The sequence below is a fragment of the Octopus sinensis genome, linkage group LG5 (assembly GCF_006345805.1).
Source record: "Octopus sinensis linkage group LG5, ASM634580v1, whole genome shotgun sequence".
NCBI lineage: Eukaryota > Metazoa > Mollusca > Cephalopoda > Octopoda > Octopodidae > Octopus > Octopus sinensis.
The window spans coordinates 89,000,487-89,016,393 of NC_043001.1; the positions used below are offsets into that span (position 1 = coordinate 89,000,487).

A 15,907-nucleotide genomic window follows, 5' to 3' on the forward strand; every position below is an offset into this window, starting at 1 on the left:
AATATTTGAATGAAAATATCCATCTACGTACCTACCTCTTTCTCTGCCTACCTATCTATTTATTAACTATTTATTATATACTTACCTACCTATATATCTATCTGTCAAGCTACACACTCACACAGACATGCATCAACACGATTGTACCATTCCAGAGACAGAAAGTCAGAACAAGTCAGCAGAAATGTTTCTACTGTTATATTTAATGTATGTTATGCAAAGTATTATTATTATAATAATTTTGTTGTTGTTATATCTGCTATTATCATTCATTATTACTTATTTAATTATTCCACAAGTTGAACAGTTTATTTTTCTATATAACTTTTACCTCCAAGGTTGTTCGAGTGACGAGGTTTAACAATAAATTCTCCCAAACAAAATTTGTCCACAAAAATGGAAAAAAAAAAACAAACCCTCAAAAATTCTCTCTGCATTCAATGAGCTTATTGTATTCAGTGCACAGGTGCACTACAATTCATTAGAACCGGATCAAAGAGGTTAGAAAGCAGCAATAGGTCAATACAAGAGAGAAAACGGAACGCTAAAAGAGTCATAGAGACAAGGATGACAGGGGACATAGGTATGTCAGTCAGTAATACTGCTGAATTTCAGGAAGCATGGAATTTTTAAGGATATAGTTTTCTTGACAACTAAAAACCAATGTGAATAGTTTGTTCCAAGCTTTAACAATTTTGAAAGTGAAAAGTTTGTGATAGTCATGGGTGTTGTACTGTTTTTTTTTGTCTTTTTTTTTTTAATATTTTATAAGCATGTCCATGGGTGGTAGAAGTGACAAAATGGCTGAATTGATAAGATGTCTGTTGATTAACAGATCGGTTATCAATTCATATCCTATCACCATCACTGCTGTGTGTTCATGGTCAGCATTTTTTAAATTTTCACTGGTCCAGTTCATTTAACTGCAAATAGGTTCCTTCGGATGGTTCCCCCTACTAAGCTGGAAACAGCAATAGTACTGTTGTTGTTATTGTTTACTTCTGGTTACCAGACCATGATATAACATTCCAGCCTTGGACATCACAACTTTTTGTATATCTTGAATTGTTTCAGTTGTTCTCAATTATCTTTTACCTATGGACTCCCATGCATTCCAATTTTAATTGAATAGACCATCATAGCTATTCAATGTTTAAAAAAATCCTATTAAAATTGTTATAATTAAATCAAAAAATTGTTAAAATATTTTGTGTAACTAATTTATTGCACATAATTTTTAACAACAAAATTTTACATGGACCCCCAAGAGTCATATGGTCCTTGATTGAGAACTGCTGGACTATATTATCCAATGTCCTTCCTTATTTTTTAGACAGGATGGTGTGATTTGTGAAAATTTGGCTGGTATTGTCAAAAAACTGCATAGTATCCCCCACTGCTATTACCCATCTTTGTTGCCGATACTGTATAGATGCTTTATTAATTTGCAATGCTAAGTTCAAATCCTAACATAGGCATAGATATCACTTAGAAAGAAAGGTAGGCTCTTATTGAATCATTGTAAGAATACTGCATCAAATTTTAGTCTTCAATGGTACTACAACAACCCACTAAGTTGTGAGATGTCTTGGCTTATCCATCCCATCTCAGGAATTGTTCTGTTACCTGCTATGATATTGAGCAGTAAAGGCCAAAATGACTAAATGCTCAGCCCACATTCCAGATTCAAACGGAATAAAATTATTTCTAAATTTCACAAAATTAGTGTGAATTCTAGGATTAAAACCCTTGGTCTCTTTTCTATTCGAATGATGCTCCTGTCTGAAACCCTATAATTGTCTTCTTGTGGCATGTAATTTTGTGAAGTTAATTTCTTTGAAAAAATTTCTACTGACACACAATGCCACTTATTTCCTTAGAGTCTGGTGGTGGTGTTTAGGATTTTAAACTTTGGCTTAAGGAAAGAATGAAGATTTCTAAGAAGTGGTGTATAGTCTATTGAGTTGACATCACTACATCACTAACACTTATTTTATTGATCCAGAAGGAATGAAGACTAAATTATCCAATGTGTTCCTGTCTTTTTTTTTTTAAGACAGTAAGGGAGAATTTGAGGGATATTTTTGGCTGCTATATTTAGTAGGTTGGGTGACTTTAAGGACTCCCTCTTGTATAAAACGGAAATTAGTATCTATATTAACAACTATTTTACATAAAATTGTCCAATTGGCTAACTTAGATTACCAAATGTGCTTCATACTGTGGCTTTTATGGGATGTTTTCATGTGAGTAGGTGTAGGGAGGAAATGGCAATAATGTTAAAGGTTCAAAGTAGATCGTGGCTGAATAAAAGTTGTGTTTAAAAGTGAGGAACAGATCAAGTATATTTGAAGAGTCAGCAGGTCAGTGAAGAACCAAAGCAAGAGAAGAGACTGAGGTTTTATTTCATCCCAAGTCAGCTTTCATCAAGTGTGATGTATATAGTCAGAGGCATCCAAGCTGTGACCATTTCTTTTGTTCAGATACAGAATATTCAGGACTACATCATTCAAGGCATTGTTCCTTCTGTTTAAGAGGGTGAGGTATTAGTTCTAGTCAGTCAAACAATTACATAGATGCTCCCTCACTGAGTCAGACCAATCAAGATTTTTCTTAAATGGGTGATCATTCAACAGAGAACATTATGAAGGTATGAAAGAAGAAAGAGTGACCAAGGGCAATTCTTTCAGACAGGCAGTCAGGCCAATAAGGGTGCCTCTATGTAGTCATTCAACTAGATAGAAATAACAGGTAAATCTCCCACAAATTACACCCTACTGTCATGAAGAAAACACATTTCACAAGGTTGTCATAGGTTCCCTGAACATTAGAAAAAAAGATGGGCTGGTCATGGTTGGAATGTCTTTAATGATATGTCTGCTTGATCAAGTTTAACCTTGAGCTAAATAGCATAACATCATATGTCTATTTGCAGCCAGCTAAAACTACCTCCCTATTTACAGCCAGTTTAACTGAGCTTTTAATAGTTTAATATATTCATGAGGACACATTGTAATCTGTATGTCAGATTTAAACATTTGACTTTCTGCTCAATAGACGAGTACGCTGTGATCTCAACCACTATGACTCATATTTTATACATCTAGATGAAGTTTATTCTGTGTATTTTCAATTAGTTTGTCATTGCTGTCTTCATATGATTCTTTATATCATTTTTGTATAGCAAACTATAAATAACTTTGTCAGATGGAATTCATTAAGGTAAATTTTCTATGGCTGGATGCTCTTCCTGTTGCTAACTCTCACCTGCTTCCAAGCAAGATAATATTTCTCTACAGTTGGACATGTTTTCATAGGAGATTGAAAACAAACAACACTGCTTGTATGATATTTACAACTATCAAGCAATGTCAAGTCAAAGAGACAAACACACACATGTATGTATATGTGATATATATATAGTAGGCTTCTTTCAGTTTCAGTCTATGAAATCAATTCACAAAGTTTTGGTCAACCTAGGTCTATAGTAGAAGACATTTGCCTAAAGTGTTGCACAGTAGGTCTGAACCCAAAACCATGTGGTTGGGAAGCAAACTTTTTAATGACACAACCAATAGGATAAAAATATAGAATTTTAATAATAATGAGCTTATTGGATACAGTGATCAACTCACTGAAAAAGGTAAAAGAGAGGACAGAAAGTAACAATAACTCAAGTAAAGAAAGGTGGAAATGATGGCCAAAAGTGCAAGTGCAATATATAGAGTAAAATGCAAGAAAACAGAAAAGCCACGAAGAAGAAAGGGTGCATAAGCATGTCAGGTTATTCCCTGGATTTAATAATGGAATTGATTTGAAATTCTAAACAGCTGAAATATGACTATTATAACCAAGATGAAGACACTATTGTGTGTTTGAGAAGCTTGTTTTCCAACCATATGGGCAGGTGTTTTTTACTATAGTCCCAGGCTGATCAAATTCCTATGAGTGGATTTGGTAAACTGAAAGAAGCCCATCATACATATATATATGTTTGTGTGTACTCTTGTCTTTACATTATTGTTGTAAACGAGCATCACCATCGTACAAGTGGTGTTTGTTTATAATCTGCCATGAAAACATGTCTGGCTATGGAAACATATTATCTTACTTGGAAACAGGTGAGAGATGTTGACAAGAAAAACATCTGGCTTCAGAAAATCTGCCTCAACAAATTCTGTCTGACCCATGCAATCAGGGAGAAGTGTACTTTAAATGAGGAGGATATAATTCCTTATCTCTGAAATAGATTAGTTTTAGCTAAAACAAATAGGTATCCTTCCTACTCTACAAACATGCTTTACAGATGAACGATACCTGATCAAATCAGTGTGACAGAAACTTGTATAAAGTCCTGGCATTTTTCTAAACATATATCAAATTTCTTGAATTCTTTGACATTACTGAAACGAAAATGAAGAGGACAACTTGAGATGAGTAAAGGAAAATGACACCACACATAACTCACCAATAGTAGTTTCTTTTGCAAATGGGGAGTATGTACAAGTTATTGCCCTTGCATTGAACTGTCGCTCGTTTATTTAGAGCAGTGGTTCTCGGCTGGGGTCCACATGAACCCTGATGTTCTGTGTAAGATTTTTAGGGTGTCAACACAACAAAATAGTAAATTGAGGATCCAGAATAGTATATTAAGGGCCTCTGAAAAAATTACCTTCCTGATGTATGTATTGCAAGAAACAGCTTTAATGTTTTACATAGTTCAAACAACACAAGTGAAGATGTGAAAAGCAAGAATTTTGAAAGAAGTGTCTATAAAACTAGTTTTTAAACATCGAATGGCTAGTAATAAAATAGTAATCAATGGGGCTCGTAGATAAAAGATGGTGGAGGACCACTGATTTAGAGTTTAATGCTTCTCAAGCTAACATATAGCAGCCTCCTCAAAATGTAAAATGTTTTTGCTACCTTTCCTCATTTTTATTAATAAGATGACAAAATTTCAGCATGGAAGGTGTTTATAAGCCATTTAAGAAACACACAAAATCCGTTAGGTTCACTTCAACATTTAAATTTAATTTGTCAAAATATTTTCGCCGCTTTGAGACCGTGACCTGTTCACTGATAAAATTCCGTGCTGCATCTCTTAAATGGCTTATAAACACCTTCCACGCTGCAATTGTTTTTGTTCCAACACACGATCTCAGATCAGGTCACTTGCTATGCAAGTACATTTCCGTAATGACAAAATTTGTTTTGCAAGTATGTAATTCTCTTTTTTTTAACCACAGTGTTTAACAAAATTTAAAATGTCAGAAACCATCTTAATTTTATTAAATAATTGCCCTCTTTTTCAGTTTTCATAGCTGTACCACTTATGAGAAACACTGGTTTTGCCCCAGATTAAGCAGATCTCTGGGATCAAAAGTTCAAGCTTTGATTATTCCATTTGTCCCCATCTGCCTCTTCTGTTTATTTCTTTTAGGCAGGCATAGCTGGTTTGTTAAGAAGCTCACTTTACAACCATGTGGCTTACTATACATATTCTGTATAGTACTTTGGCTGTTTCCTAATACAGCCCCACACCAACCAATGCCTTATGAGTAAATTTGGTAAGTGGAACCTGTTGTGTGTGTGTGTGCTTCCACCACCACACTACTTAATCAGTGTTGGTTTGTTTACATCCCTGCAGCTTAAGAGCTTAGCAAAAGAAACCAATAGCATAAGTACCAAACTTCAATAAATAAGTACTGGAGTCAACCAGTTTGACTAAAACTCCCTCATGGCAATACCCACTCCAGCATGGCCACAATCCAATGATTGAAACTAGTAAAAAATAAAAGATAGTGTATTCTGGACTACATTATCAAATGTGTCCGCTGCATTTATTTGGGTGGTAGTGTGTGATATAAAGGAGTTTTGGCTTCTGTTTCTAGCAAGTTGATTGACCTTGTTAAGACACCTCTACTTGTAAAAAGAAAAGTAGAGTTGTTGGATATAGTTGTTGTTGTAGCCAGCTCTGCTTAAACAATCCTGTAACCCAGCAGAGAATAATGAAGTAATGGGTTGAAGTCCATGGGTCATGTACCTTTTGCTGTGTTTGTTGGAATCATTGTATTGTACTACTCAATGTCTTGTAATGTTTAGTACAGTGTTTCCTCTATGGGATGAAAGCTGTGGTGATTGAAAAGAAGGTGAACAGGAGTGGCTGTGTGGTAAGTAGCTTGCTTACCAACCACATGGTTCCGGGTTCAGTCCCACGGCGTGGTACCTTGGGCAAGTGTCTTCTACTATAGCCTTGTGAGTGGATTTGGTAGACAGAAACTGAAAGAAGCCTGTCGTATGTATGTGTGTGTATGTGTTTGGGTGTCTGTGTTTGTCCCCCCCAACATTGCTTGACAACCGATGCAAGCTGGCCCTTGTGCTGGTGGCACGTAAAGGCACCCACTACACTCTCGGAGTGGCTGGCATTAGGAAGGGCATCCAGCTGTAGAAACTCTGCCAGATCAAGATTGGAGCCTGGTGCAGCCATCTGGTTCACCAGTCCTCAGTCAAATCGTCCAACCCATGCTAGCATGGAAAGCAGACATTAAATGATGATGATAATGATTAATGTGGTGGTCTATGTTATTTAAGTAGTTGTATTAATATAGTTGATTGTGCATGTGTGTTTAAGTGTAGCAATATAGTTAACATTTATATGGAAGCTGTATCCACATTTTGTGGTCCATGTAGTGTAAATTATAATATCCAAAAAACTTCAGTGATCTGTATATTATACTTAAAGCAGATATATGGCTGTAAGACTTCTAAACTGTGGTGTTTGTAATAAGAAAGCATCTCATATAGATGTATAGTGTTAGAAAATACAGAAACATACCAACAGCAAGCAAAAATCAACCAAGTTTTAGGGTTAGGGTTGTCATAAATAACAGTGACAAACGAAATATACGCTGCCCGAAGTTCTTGTTGACAAACAACAGCAGTAATTTTATTCAGCTGAATACACATCATTGATTGGTTGAAATTACCGAAATACAACTACTTTAATGTGAAATAACTTTGTAAATAAGATTTCTGTTATTTTGAGCTTCATTATTGGCACCACATGGTAAGTAAATGGCTGCTGCTGATATAGTTAAATAGTGATTGAAAAGTCACCAATGTTGCATTTAGTCATCAGGCTAGATTTTGATGTGTGTTGAGGATTCTCTTATTGCAGGTCATGTGTGTGTTGTATAGCACTTGTTGTCATTAAGTTCTGATGATGAAAAATATATGTTTGTTATTTGTCTTTGAGTGTGAAAGGCTTCTTTCAGTTTCCATCTACAAAATATACATTCCCAAGGCTTTAGTTGGTCCAGGGCTGTAACAGAAGATGCTTGTTCAAAGTGCCGTGTAATGGGATTGAAACTGAAATATCGTTGGAAAGCAAAATTCTTAAACATACAGCCATGCCTGCACCTATCCCTGCTGTATATTTGTTCTATTGTACATTGTTTAAGTATTGATACCTACATTCTGTCTTCCTTCATTCTGACACTGAGGATTTTTCAATGTTGAAGTTGGAAGGCATTTAGCTCAACTTGAATGATTCAAATAAACCACCTCAACCTGAAAATTAGCAGTCAATTGGATTTGAGCCAGTGTCTCCTATGAAAACATCATAGCAACTGTGACCAACACCATAATATACATCACCACCACATGACTATGCATCACAACAACCGACAGTTGGAGAGTGACTGCTACTGCTGCTAACATAACACCAAGGAGTTTGAATAGGGTAACAGAACCAGTGTAACTAGACATTTCCTGGACCGTTTCCTTCTGACTCTAGGCCTTTGCACCTGAAATATAAAGGTTTCTGTAAAACTTCCTACATTATCAGAAGCTTTCCTATTTTCCCATTTTCTTTACCTTCTTCAGTTCAAATAACTGTTTTATTACATGGTAAGGTCTTACACATGTAATATAAGTTGAAAAACTTTGATTAACTGTAATTATCTGTGCAATTAGTGGATAAAAACTCCTATAGGTATTTAAAATTTAAAAACCAATGAATATAACTGACTATATCAGCCAGTGGAATTTGACTGAAAATAAAAGATTATACAGATAGGAGTGAATCTTGTCTTTAGAATCAATTGTTGAAAATAATGAATATGTTCCAGTTTTATTCAGCTCAGTTACACTTAGAAGTGATCAGTATCTACATATTATACTCACACATACATATATTTTACTTATACATATAAGTGCAGGAGTGGCTGTGTGGTAAGTAGCTTGCTTACCAACCACATGGTTCAGTCCCACTGCATGGCACTTTGGGCAAGTGTCTTCTGCTGTAGACTTGGGCTGACCAAAACCTTGTGAGTGGATTTGGTAGATGGAAACTGAAAGAAGCCTGTCTTATATATGTGTGTGTGTGTGTATATATATATATATATATGTCTGTGTGTTTGCGTGCCGGTTTGTCCCCCCCACCACCATCACTTGACAACTGATGTTGGTGTGTTTACATCCCCATAACCTAGCAGTTCAGTAAAAGAGACCAATAGAATAAGTAGTAGGCTTACAAAGAATAAGTTATGGGGTTGATTTGTTTGACTAAAGGCAGTGCTCCAACATGGCTGCAGTCAAAATGACTGAAACAAATAAAAGAATACATCCAACCTATTCCAGCATGGAAAAAGGGATGTTAAATGATGAAATGTATATTATTCCCTACCTTCCCTACTTATCATCCCTCAACACTAGTTCTTCATTTATTATATTCACCTCTTCACCAACTTCTCCATCTCCCACTCTCCTATACTCTTACAACCCTTACTCACCCACCCTCTGTTCTGTCCCCTCTCACTAATACTCACCTTGTACCTTAAGAGTCCTTAAAAATCTCCTCCATTTTATTTTTATCACTTCCCAGGTCCACACTGGTCACTTACTTATATCTTCTCTTGTATAATATGAGCTGCTATGTATATCCTCTACAGCAGGGGTGGGGAAACCCCCACCTGCGAGCACATTCTATTGTGCCTGCAGGCCGATATACTCATGTACAAAATATAATACATTTTTCAATTATAAAATTTATACAATATTTGTATGCCTGTTTGCGACTTAAAATGGTTGGACTTGAACAGAAATCATCCGGTGATTGCCATTTGAATGGAAATTTTGTTTTCACTATAGAACACATATTGCTAGGTTTGTACCACCCCCTTGAAACCCAACTACACTCTAGCTGAAAAATATAGAACACTGCATAAGTAATATAAACGTCCTAAATTCGGTGGTGGCTTTAATGAAGATGTTACACATTAATTTAATGTGTTAAACTTATCTGTATTAATGTATATCGAATTATACATAGATATATACAAGATTTACAGATATATAAGATTTAGAACTTGTAGTCTGCCTGCGGACCTTTTCCGTTGGAAATTTTTGCCTGCCCACTAAAAAGTTTCCCATCCCCTGCTCTACAGCAAGAAACTCATTCTGATCTATTCCTTCATACTTTAACCTCTCATCACCCAGCATAAATACGGCAACCTCAATGAGTGCTTTTCTGTGGATGATGCCAGGTAGACAGCACCCAGCACATTCTGTAAAGTGGTTGGCATTGGGAAGAGCATCCAACAGATATTGCAGTCCTCTGATAAGCCTTTCAAACCAGCCAGTCCATGCCAGCATGAAAGACAAGCATTCAAAGATGGTAGTGATGATTCTATATACTTACATTTGGCGTGGCTGTGTGGTAAGAAGCTTGCTTCTCAGCCATATGTGCAGTCCCACTGTGTGGCACCTTGGGCAAGTGTCTTCTACTATAGCCTTGGGGTGACCAAAACCTTGTGAGTGGTTTTGGTAGCCTGTTGTATATATTTATGTGTGTGTCTTTGTATCTGTATTTATCTCCCCATCATCGCTTGACAACCAATGTTGGTGTGTTTATGTTCCTGTAACTTAGTGGTTTAGCAAAAGAGACTGATAGAATAAGTCCTGGGGTTGATTTCTTTGACTAAAAGCCTTTAAGGGAGTGCTCCAACATGACTGAAACAAATAAAAGAATATATATATACACACACAGGTATGTATATGTGCATATGTATATATTTATATAGAAGCTTGAAACAGCAATGGATTAATATATTGGCATGCATAACATTTACAATGTATATATAGGTTTGGAATGGCACTAGCAGTAACTTCTCAAAGACACTTGTGTGTTAAACAACATGGTTCACTGGACTGATTTGGTATCTTCAGTGACTAATATTTCAGTCATTCTAAGATATATATATATATAAAACATATACAGAAAGAGAGAAATGGTGACAGTGATTGCGTACATCAACAATAGAGCAGAAAGGAAATATCTCAGGTAAGTTTATTATGTAATGAATCAACAAGTACTTGTACAGACAGCACACAATAAAAGACAACTAACCAACATATTGTCAGAACTTACTGGCAACAAATATTATGAAACTCCTAATGCTAGAATGAAGAAAGACAAGACACAACCCAAAAGTACATGACCCATTAATTGCATCCAGTCATTTCTAAGCCTTAGGATTGCTCAAGTGGAGTTGACCTTGACAACAGTGATTGTATCCAGCATGTCCACTTATTTTCTTTACAGGCTCTCTCAAACTATCACACATTACCATCTCAAAGAACCAAATTGTTTTATCAGCTTTTCCTTACCCTGGTTCATGCCCCAGACCTTGTTGTGAACATTTCAATTCTTCAGTAAACTATAAACCTCCCTCATATTTTTTCCTGCAAACAATGACCTAAAGTTGTCTATGCTAAACATCAATCACACCAACTTCATCACTCAGGAAGGGTCCTAAATGGTCATGGACACTGCCTCTCCTACTCTGTGTATCATATGAAAAAAAAATTCCACCTTGCTAGTGCCGCTGGACTGACTCCTGTGCAGGTGGCACATAAAAAGCACCATTTGAGCGTGGGCATTCGCAGTACCGCCTGTCTGGCCCTCATGCTGGTGGCACATAAAAGCACCCACTACACTCTCGGAGTGGCTGGCATTAGGAAGGCCATCCAGCTGTAGAAACTCTGCCAGATCAGATTGGAGTCTGGTGCAGCCATCTGGTTCACCAGACATCAGTCAAATCGTCCAACCCATGCTAGCATGGAAAGCGGACATTAAACGATGATGATGATGATGTAGAGACAAAATGTTAATCCTTGTTAATGTCTGGAAGTACTCAGAATATATTAAACTGTCAGAAAATGACTGCAACAAATCCTCTCACAAGACATATGTAACCAGGCAAAATATTTTTGTCTAATAGTCTCAACCACCTGGAATCTCTCAAAAATCTCAAATGCCAGTAACAACCTGAAAATGTATAAAACTAAAAAGAAGAAAATCTAAAAAGTTGAGCTAATGTGGAAACCACTGTATGATCATTTTATCAAATCCAAAATTTAAATCTCATCCTGTAGCTTGAAAAAAAAAAGGACGTTATCTAATATGAGCTTAGATATGTTGTACCTGAAAGAAAATTAAAGATGTAACGGTCTCAGCTAAAATACCTTTGATCATAGCCCTGTTTGATTACTACTAGATAAAAATGACAACATCCCACCTTCGTTGCTAGAAGAAGCCCTCCACCACTAATATGAACTGTGTTGATGTATGTACCATTATACTTCATCTCACTTCATATTGTTGGTATAGAGCCAAGATTTGGGGAATCTATTTTACAGAACATCACAAGCCACTGTTGAACACACACATTCTGCCAAGGTATTACTCTCTTCCCCCACCTACTCTCTCTCTCTCTCTCTCTCTTGTTTTTCCTTTCAGTCAACTCCTGCTCCTTTATGCACTCACGCTTTCTCTCTGTGCAAACATATATACATACCTCTTTCATTATGCAAACACTCATACACACAACACACACAAAATGCACTCTCTATCTCCCTCAGCAATCTTTTGTCTTTCTCATATATATACACATTTTCTCACTCTCTCAACTATTAAATATACACACAAAACACATACATACACACGCTCCCCTGCTCTCTATCCCTTTTACCATTCACTTCTTATATACTCTCTTTCTCTCTCTTAAATACACACACAAAACATGTACATACAAAGGACACACTAACGTGATCAAAAGTTCTTGAAACAGAAAGTACCTCTGTAATATATGAAGGTCAAACAAACTATAGAAAACAATGTTTGTGTTGACTATAGTGCAAGATGATGGATGTGGTGGATTTTACTGTAGCATGATACTCCTTTTAGCTTATACATTTCCCTTGCTCAGATTAGAAATATGTCGACATTGGCATTCTTTGAATTTAAACAAGACACTAATCTTTGGGAATTATATAAATATAATGCTAGTAGTTTGGTCATCTTTTATTTGCACGTTTTCTATCACTACTACACCAGTAACATTAGTAATAGTTTATTACAAAGACAGGAGTCCTAAATATAAATTTCCAGTGTTCATACATGGTGCAGATATGACTGTATGGTTAAGATGTTCATTTTCCAACCACCTGGTTTCAAGTTCAGTCCTACTATAGGATACCTTGGATATATGTTCTCTATCATAGTCCTACAACAACCAAAACCTTGTGAGTGGATTTGGTAGCTGGAAAGTGAAAGAAGCCTGTTGTACACACACACATATATGAACATGTGTGTGTGTGTGTATGTTTCTATCACCTTGCCTTGGCTTCACAGGGTAGCTACGAACAAGTGTCACCATGATACAAGAAGAGTTCCACATTTTTAGACTTACATAAAAACATGTCCAGCCATGAGGAAGTATTATTACCTTGCTTGGAAATAGGAAAGGCATCTGCCTGTAGAAAACTATTCCAATGAATCCCATCTGCTTCATACAAGCTTGGAAAAATGGACATTAAAATGATGGTGAAGATGATATCTTTCTGAAAAACACTTATAAAAAACAGCAGCAATCTCAGACACTATTATTTCTGCTAATATTTTATAATAGTTAAAACTGCTTACATTAGTCTTCCAGAGTTGTGACACTGTACATCACACCCATAGCATGACCTTCAGGGTCAAATGTGAACAATCATTTTCAGCATCATTTCAACATGGTCATTGTCATTTCAATGTCTGATTTTCCATGCTGGCATGGATTGAGTAGGTCTTATGTATAGCTTAGTATCAATCTTTCATCATGTTTTCATGGAAGCTCAGCATCCTGAATTCTTTACTTCACCACATTTTCCTGTCTATTTTGGTCTACTTTTTCCAGTCATCCACCACCAACAACACACAAGACTTAGTCATCAGCTACTTGTATTACATATCTATACAACCAAAGATGTCTTTTCTACATACATTAGCTGTGTTTTTCTATACATCATCCTATGATGCATGTAGACCCATCATAGGTGATGCTTCCTGTAGTCATTAGGTGTTTCAGGTCATTCAACAATCAAGCACCTTCACCCAAGTGACTCAGCCTAACATTTGGCCAAATCCTAGCTTGTGCCCAATTAGCCCAGTCCCATGAAGCACTACCCTTTCCAGGGCTCACATTTCCTTATCCACAATGACCTTGAAGCAATCTCTTGTCTCCATAGCTGACTTGAAAGCTTTCTACCTACTGGCTCTAGCAATGCCCATTGTGTTATAAGCTTAGCAGAAGGACTGGCCTGAAAACCCACTGCATCCCACCTCAGTGGGATCACGCTTTACTGTTCACCCATTCTTTTAGCATAACTCTGCAAGCTTAGTCCTCCCATAGTGGAAGTGAATGAAATATACAGTGCTCCGGTACACTTCAACTCGTCAAAAAAGGGCCAAAAAGAAGACAAAGTAGCAATAAGTCACATAAAGAAAGACAACAGTGATAGCTAGAAGCACGTGTATCATACACAGAATAAAACACAAGACAGAAAAGTGTACAATAAAAGAGCCTTAAGAGAGGAAAGGGTGCATAGGTATGTCAGTAGTGTGGGTGAATTTTGGTAAGCATAGAATTTTTGAAGGATACAGTGTCCTTACAGTTAACAACTGATATGGGTAATTTATTCTATGCCTCAACAATTCTGAGTGGAACAAAATGCTGCATTATTTTTTTGATTTTATGAATATGTCCTCAGATGGCAGAGGTATTCAATTTACAAAGGTAGCCTATGTTGTTACTGTTGTAAGGATGATGATTATTCATTATTGCTGGGCATTGAAGCTTTAGCATGGCAATACCTGGAGAAGCAAGATATTCAGGATAGATGAAGTGATAGATGGAGGGTATTTGTTGAGATTCAACTAGATAGGGGATCAAACTGTAGATATAACCTGTGTGAACATACTTTGGCCATATATGGTTTTAAATAAGCTGAACTAGTGATCACCTCATACTGTATTTCTTGGAAGTTAACATTGCATATCCAAAGCTCTTCCGTATTTGTTATTCATATCTCATTACTACATAATCTTACATAGCTATTATATAAAATCCATTCTGTCTGTCTGTGTGTGGCTTCTAAGATTCGGGCATCCTCCATCCGATTGTGCTCAAATTTGATATGTAGATACCGACAGTATAAGGGCATGTATAAGTCTTGAAAAAATTACAAAAAAATCGATTGCAGGTGAGAATGCAATCGATAAAGCCGTGGGAAAGTGCATTTGTACATGCAAGTACATCAGCTGTTGTGATGTACTTACAGGTAATTTAAACTCTTCGGTTGCATATTTGTGTGAATAAAATCGGTTTTCTTTGGAATAGAAAAAAAGTCTATCTTTATTTCTTTTTTTACTGGTATCTCAAATTTAGGTTAAATCAGTGTTTCTCAAAGGGGAGGCCTATCGGACGGTTGGACAAGTTGTTTTGAGAAAATTTGGTTTACATGTTTGACAACTCAGCACTGTCCATTGGACGGGGGGGGGGCGTTTTGCTAGTACTTTGTACGTTGGTTAACCTCTCAGTTTATATCTCATGTATTTCAGTACAATATAACCAACAGATCCTTATCATCATTTTAACATATTTTTGCATGGGTCAGATGAAATTCATTAAGGCAGATTTTCAACAACTAGATGTCCTTCCTGTCACTAACCCTCACCTGTTTCCAAGTAAGGTAACACATCCCCTTGGCTGGACATGTTTTCACTGGAGTATGGAAATGACGTACATCGTTTGCATCATGGTGACTCTAGCACGCTTGTATTTTGTGATGTCAAGACAAGAAGACACAAGCACATACACACACAAGCACACAGATTTGCTTCACAGTCATGTTGTTCAAGTTCAATCCCACTTTGCTGCACTGTCTTCTACTATAGCCATAAGTGAGTGGATTTGGTAAGCAGAAACTGAAACAAGCTCAGTATGTATATGTAAATTTATGGATGTGTGTGTGTGTGTTTATCCTTGTCTTGTCTCCATGTGATGGTTGTTAACAAACATTACTGCCTTATTAGTGATGTTGATCGTTTCCAGTCTTCTCTGAAAAATATATCTGGCCATGGGAAATATTATCTTGCATGGAAACAGATGAAGGATGGTGACAGGAATGGCAAACAACAGTAGAAAATTTAGTCTAATCTTTGTACGTGAACGTTAAAATGATGACAACAGTGATAATGATGTGTGTGTGTGTGAGAGAGCTGCTTTTAGTTTTTGTGTACTAAATGCACTCATCAGGCTTTGATTGGCCCAGGGCTATAGTAGAAGACACTTGCTCAAACTATGGGACGGATCCTGAAACAATGTGGTTAGGAAGCAGCCCCCATATATCCAAATCCAGTGCAACTATGTCTCACATTATCCATGTAATGGATGCTTCTAATCGATGGACATCGACACACACGGTGATATCTGTTGTTACCAACTGAGACAATAACACCTTGAGTGTTTCATATCCAGCTTTTCGCTAGTGACTGTATCATCACCACAACCACACCCAA

At 36.7% G+C, this 15,907-nt stretch overlaps 1 protein-coding gene across 1 annotated transcript in view; it reads right to left on the bottom strand.

The window, feature by feature from the left end:
• LOC115212293 (endochitinase A-like) overlaps positions 1-15,907 on the bottom strand; it is a 116,852-nt gene that overhangs the window by 54,319 nt on the left and 46,626 nt on the right. The gene's annotated exons all lie outside the window — the stretch shown is intronic.